Source organism: Microtus oregoni, unplaced genomic scaffold (assembly GCF_018167655.1).
Source record: "Microtus oregoni isolate MIOR12 unplaced genomic scaffold, Mior012 000086F_ref0000336, whole genome shotgun sequence".
Classification (NCBI taxonomy): Eukaryota; Metazoa; Chordata; class Mammalia; order Rodentia; family Cricetidae; genus Microtus; species Microtus oregoni.
The window spans coordinates 3,686,682-3,692,728 of record NW_024544552.1 but is presented as its reverse complement, the minus strand read 5'-3'; the positions used below and the strand labels follow the sequence as shown (position 1 = coordinate 3,692,728).

The window sequence follows — 6,047 nt, the reverse complement described above, 5'->3', positions numbered from 1 at the left end:
CGAGCAGACCGCCGGGCGGGCGTTTCTATGTTATACTGCTAGTAAATTTACTCTTTTGGGTGTGTGTGTTCCAAGGCTCTCCCGCCGCTGCGAGAGAAACGTGTTTTTTCTGCAGGTGGAAACTTCAGCTCTTACCTCATGCAAGACCACTAAGTGCTCACGGCACAGCCAGCTTAAACATCCCTAAACCAGTCTGTTGTTGAACAGTATTGTTAGCCTTGCTAGCGCAAGGCCTCAAAAAATTAGTCTAAGACTCAGAATTGTTCCTCTCCACGGAAATCTTTAGTAAAAGGCGAAAGATTTATACGATCTGAAGAGAAACCAGAGTATACCCTCGTTGCTTAGGTGTACAGTCCTCGGCCGACTGTACCTCCTAGTTCACCAATGGTAACTATTCTCCTCTAAAGACGGTGACTGTTTCATTCGTTTAGGGTAAAAATTTGAAATATCCATCAAATTAAGAAGCCAGGATGAATACAAATGAAAACAATTAAAAAAGTACATTGTTCTTTTAAAGGATGTAATTACCCGTGTGCACTGCATTGTGGGTATGCAAATGTTGCCGACGGGCCGCGTGGCCTCCCTCGGTTTCCGGAAGTGCCTTGGATTTGTCCCCGTTGCCGCTAGGCGCTGGGCCGCCACCAGGGGTCAGAGCAAAAGCCAGATTTACAAGAGTGTGACTTTGGCTTTGCTTGTGCGCTTTAACCTGCGCTGGTACATAGAGGCAGAGGAAGGGGGAACCATTGAATTTGAGGCCTGTCTGGTCTACATAGCGAGTGCCAGGCCTGCCAGGGTTACATATGGGAACAAAACTAAAATCAAAGTATGACTTTTCTGGGCAGAGCACACTGTAGCGCGCGTGTCTAGCATGCAGGAGGGAATGGGTTCCATTCTCAGCCCCGTCACATAAATACAAACAAAAAAGTTGAGAACACCATCTTGTCTGTAAAGGCGGGGGTACAGCTCGGTGGCAGAGTGCCTGCCTGCCGTGCAGCAAGGAGGTGGGTTTAATCCTATTGTGAAATCTTTCCAGCCTGGCTGGGGTGGCATATGCCCGACCTCTCAGCATTGGGAGGGCTGGATTTTAGTAAGGTAAGACTTACCTAAAATAAAATCAAGTATCGTTTTTAAGGATTATTTAATAACACGGAAAAGTGTTCCACTGTTTTGTGAAAGTAAATAAACAACCTAGGACTTAATAAATCCGTGTTTATTTCCCGTGCTTGGGCTTGAACGTTGGCCACGACACCCTCTATCCCCCCAGTTACACCTCACCTCTACTATGATTGGAGAATAGTAGGACGTTCTTAGTTTATGAATCTGATCGGGAAATCACTAGGTCCGAGAGGGTATGGAACTCAGGGTGAGCTTCCTACCTTGGCCTCTTTCCAATGCTGGGATTACAGTGTGATCCACTCTTCTCCTTCTTACAGCCTGGTGGCCGAGGATCACCTATACTCCGTCGGCACCACAGTTCTCAGCCCCACTGGTTCTCTGAAAATAAGACAAAGCAACTTCTGCAGTAAAAATTCAGGGAAGAGTAGGAAAGAAACACAAAGAGATTTTACATAATAAAAATTAATATGCATATGTAAATGTGGTATCAATGACTGAACTGGTCCTAAAGAGGAATGCGTTTAGACTAACAGTGTTGACACATGCCTGACTCTAGGATGCTGAGGCAGGAGGGCTGCTATGAGTTCACTGTCATTCTGAGTTACACAGGAAGGTTGAAGGCAGGCTGAGCTAGAGACTGAAACCTTGTCTCAAATAGCAAAAACAGAGCTGGACAGGTGGTTCAGAAGCTAAGGGCACAGACTGCTCTTGCAGACAGCTGCAGTTAGGCTCTCAGAATTAATATTGGGTAGCCCACAACTGCCTGGAACTCCTTTACCTGGGTTCAACGCTGTTAATATTTTGCTATATTTGTTTTTTTCCCCCTCTCCATTCACTGACACACACACTTTTTAAAATCACTGGAGGGACATTAATCCTGGCCTGTCACCTTAAATAATTATGTGTTTTCTAATGATAGGATCGCCCTCACACATTGATTGCTACAGAACAACTTCACATCATGAACGTCAACATAATTGGTACTTTTCTAGGGTGGCTCACCAGCCTGGGGATCAGGCAGGGTTGGCATCAGTTGAAATCCCTCTGGCTTTCATCCTCTCCTATTGTAAGGAGGCTTCTGGTCCCCTTTGAAGTCCCCAGTCCCCAGGGGATATCTAGTGTGGGTGACAAACAGGGACTCTGTTCTTCTCATGTGCCAGCTGTGATGAGTGATCTTTATTGCCAACGTGAGAGGATTGAAAGTCATCCAGGAGGCACTTTTATCACTCACCCCCTTTTATCAATCACTCGCCGCTTTGTAGCACGAACAATGAAAACCCTGAAAACCCAGAGACATACTGGGGTTCAAGCGGAAGATCAGAAAAGCAAAGCAGCCAGCCACTAGCTCCTACCTCTGCCTACCTCAGGGCGGTCCTGCCTCCAAGAATCCTCAGACGGAGACTGAAAATGAGACCTGCTCCTCCCGTTTTATATTCTTCTCTAGTGCTGGGTTTAAAGGCGTGCGCCACCACTGCCCAGCCTCTATGGCTAACTAGTGTGGCCACTGGGATCAAAGGTGTGTGCCACCACTCCCTGGCCTATAGTGGCTTAGTTTTGCACCCTAATCTTCAGGTAAGCTTTATTTATTAAAGCACAAATAAAATGTCACTATACCCCTTGCCTTACACGCATTCCAGCCTTGTAAAAGACTGGCCTGCAGTTCCCAGTGGTCTGGGTTATGCTCTCCTATCTTTAGATAGGAAACATTTGGGTGTTTTCTCCTTTTCTGGAGTCTTCTATCTCATCTTCCTCCTGACTTATAGACAGCTATTTATTGTCCACTCAGTGCCAGCTTTCTCCAGCAGGCTGCCCGTCTCTGTACCCTCCGGTGGGCCTATCCCCACTCGTCCTCAGCTGATGTCCTTTCTAGTCTGTGATCTCTTGAAGGAATGTGTCAAATAGTCTCTGTATGCCCAAGGTCTAGGTAGTTCATATTAAGGATTTAAAGTTACTTGGCTGGAAGATTTCAAGTGCTCAGCCTGTTTTTCTTATAGTTGTTGATTTTTTTTTTTGTCAAGATCTCACTCTGTAGACCAAGCTGACCTTGGGCTCACAGCAGGCCTCTCACCTCAGCAAGGGTAGCAGCTGTCGCAGGCACGAGCCACCACAGCAGCACACCCTGCTTTGTTCGATTTTATTGTGAACCTCAGATGGTCCTCTCATCTGCACCTCAGGATTTGATGGGAAGGTGTGGTTAAAGCCAAGTAGCATGACTAACTTCTTTTGTCCAGAGCACCCATTTCCCCCTATGCAAAGGGGTACTTGTGATCAATATTGTGTTATCTGAGTCTAATCTGTCTTGATTTTATGGTGGACTTCAAAGGAGCTGCCTTTCTTTTTAATATTTATTTTAATTTTATGTGCATTGATGTTTTACCTGCCTGTATGTCTGTGTGAAGTTGTTGGATTCCCTAGAACTGGAGTTACAGACAGTTGTGAGCCGCCATGCCGCTGCTGGGAATTGAACCCAGGTTCTCTGGAAGAACAGTCAGTGTTCTTAATTGCTGAGCCATCTGTCTAGCTCCCGGTTGCCTTTCTTTCTTACCGGCTTTATTTACATTATACATTTGGGAAATGAGGCATTATGGACTATTCTGGAAGATCTTAGGGTCAGTTGTGTTTCTTTTCCACCACCTCCATGTTCCCCGTTGTTTCTCTGTGTTTTAATTACTCTTTACGTCACTGGAACAACACAAGGGAGAGGATCTTTTGGTATCACCAACAGGTGGTCTGGGACAAGCTACAGACTGAGTGCATCATGTGTAAGATGGGGGCAATAGGTACCATGTCAGTCACTGGGACTCCTGAATACATAGGGCTTGATGTAGACAGGCAATGTCATGTTGCAACATGACTAATTTTGGTTTTGTTTGAGACAAGTTCTCATTATGTAGCGCTGACTCGTCTCAAACTCAAAGAAATCCTCCTACCTCTGAGTGCTGGGATTAAAAGCCTGTGCCACTATGTCCTACCCCCAATTATCTATTTATCTGTCTATCTATCTATCTATCTATCTATCTATCTATCTATCTATCTACCTACCTATCCATCTATCTTGAGACAGGGCATTGCTATGTGGCACCAGCTCAGTGGTCAAGGCCACCGGCTGCTCTTCCAGAACACCAGGATTCAACTCTCAGCACTTACATGGTATTTCACAACTGTCTGCAACTCCAATTCCAGGAGTTCTGTTGCCTTCTTCTGGCCCCCTTGAGCATCAGGCACACATGTAGTAGACACACATACAAATAACAAAACAACAGCAAATCTCATGATAAGGTCTCGTAACTTTCCTTTAAATTCTATTAGTTCTTTTGATGCTGTTTTACTTTACTTTTGTTGTGTGTGTATAGTGTGTTTATGCATGATTGTGTGTGCACGACTGTGTGTGCCCAGGTGGTGTTCACGTGTGTGTGTGTGTCTGTGTGTGTGTGTGGGGGGTTGGAGGTCCTTCTGAGTGTCTTCCTCTTTTGTTCTTTATATTGTATTTTGAGATGGAGTCACTAACTGACGATGGCCCTAACAGATCGGCTAGAGTGACTGGCCAGCATGTTTTGGGAATTTGCCTGTCTCCACCTTCTCCATCCTCCATTGCTAGGGTTACAGATGCTCAAGCATGCTGGGACGGGGATCTCAACTCTGGTCCTTATGCTGTGTATCAGACACTTTATCCACCAAACCATCCCCCATTTGTAATTCTTTTAAAACACAAGGCATTTGTACACTAAAAGCCCAAATCTAAAATTTCAATTTTAAAATCAATGTTCAGTTATCTGAAACACAGCCCATTTTTTTTCTTTTATTGCTTCTGGTACATCAAACATGGAATATCGGTCTGAGAACTCTGCTGCTGGATGCCCTATGGAGCTGTTACTATTTCTTGTTATTTCTCGTATTTTTGTCACATTGCTTTTTTCTGTTAACGTCCTAGAGCACTGGTGACTAAATGCTTACCTTAGTCCATTTAGGCTCTTTCTCTTTATTTTTATAATTTCTTTAGTTGGTTATTTGGGAATCTCACATTGTTCATTCCAGTCTGCTCCTCCTCACCTTGAACCTCCCTCCCCCCCCCCCCCCAAAAAAAAAGAATGGAAAAAGAAAAAAATAGAGAAAACAAAGCAAAACAAGTCCTTTTTGTGTTGTTCATATACTATTTGGAGTATGGTCAAAGTCTTAGTGGCCATCCCTCCAAGGAAAGGTGTATCTTTGTCTGTAGCTCCCATCCGAAGCCTTCTACCGTGGAAAGCCATGTTGAGGGGTGGGGCTCACTCTCCTGCGCTCAAGCCACCACCTGGTGAGGGGACCATTTATACTTTTTTTGTTTTTAAAGACATGCGCCACCACTGCCCGGCTTTATTTATTTATTATGTATACAATATTCTGTCTGCGTATATGCCTGCAGGCCAGAAGAGGGCACCAGACCTCGTTACAGATAGTTGTGAGCTACCATATGGTTGCTGGGAATTGAACTCGGGACCTTTGGAATAGCAGGCAATGCTCTTGACCGCTGAGCCATCTCTCCAGCCCACCATTTATACTTTTTAAACCAAATTATTTCTCACAGTTCTGGAGACTGAGACATCCAAGATGAAAGCACTGGCAGATTTGGATTCTGGTGAGTCTTCCTTATCCACAGCTCTTGTCTCAACGTTGCCTCATCTGCCTCATGAGGTATCTCTTTGGGACCTCTTTTAAAAGTTCATAGATCAAGCAGCTGCTGGTGGTGGTGGTGGTGGGAGGTGGGGGTCAGGCTGGGGTCTGGTGGTGGTGGTTCAAGGCCAGCCTGGTCTACAAGAGCTAGTTCCAGAACAACTAGGGCTGTTACACAGAGAAACCCTGTCTCGAAAAACAAAAAACAAACAAAAAGCCAAAACAAACAAACAAGAGCATGGATCCCATTCAGGGGGCCTTCCTATTATGACCTGTCTGTA

At 45.1% G+C, this 6,047-nt stretch overlaps 1 non-coding gene across 1 annotated transcript; it reads right to left on the bottom strand.

The window, feature by feature from the left end:
- Positions 1–214: 214 nt before the first annotated feature.
- On the bottom strand, positions 215–330 carry LOC121442117. The gene has a single exon (XR_005973526.1). It is a non-coding gene; the product is annotated as a U5 spliceosomal RNA (small nuclear RNA).
- Positions 331–6,047: the final 5,717 nt, after the last annotated feature.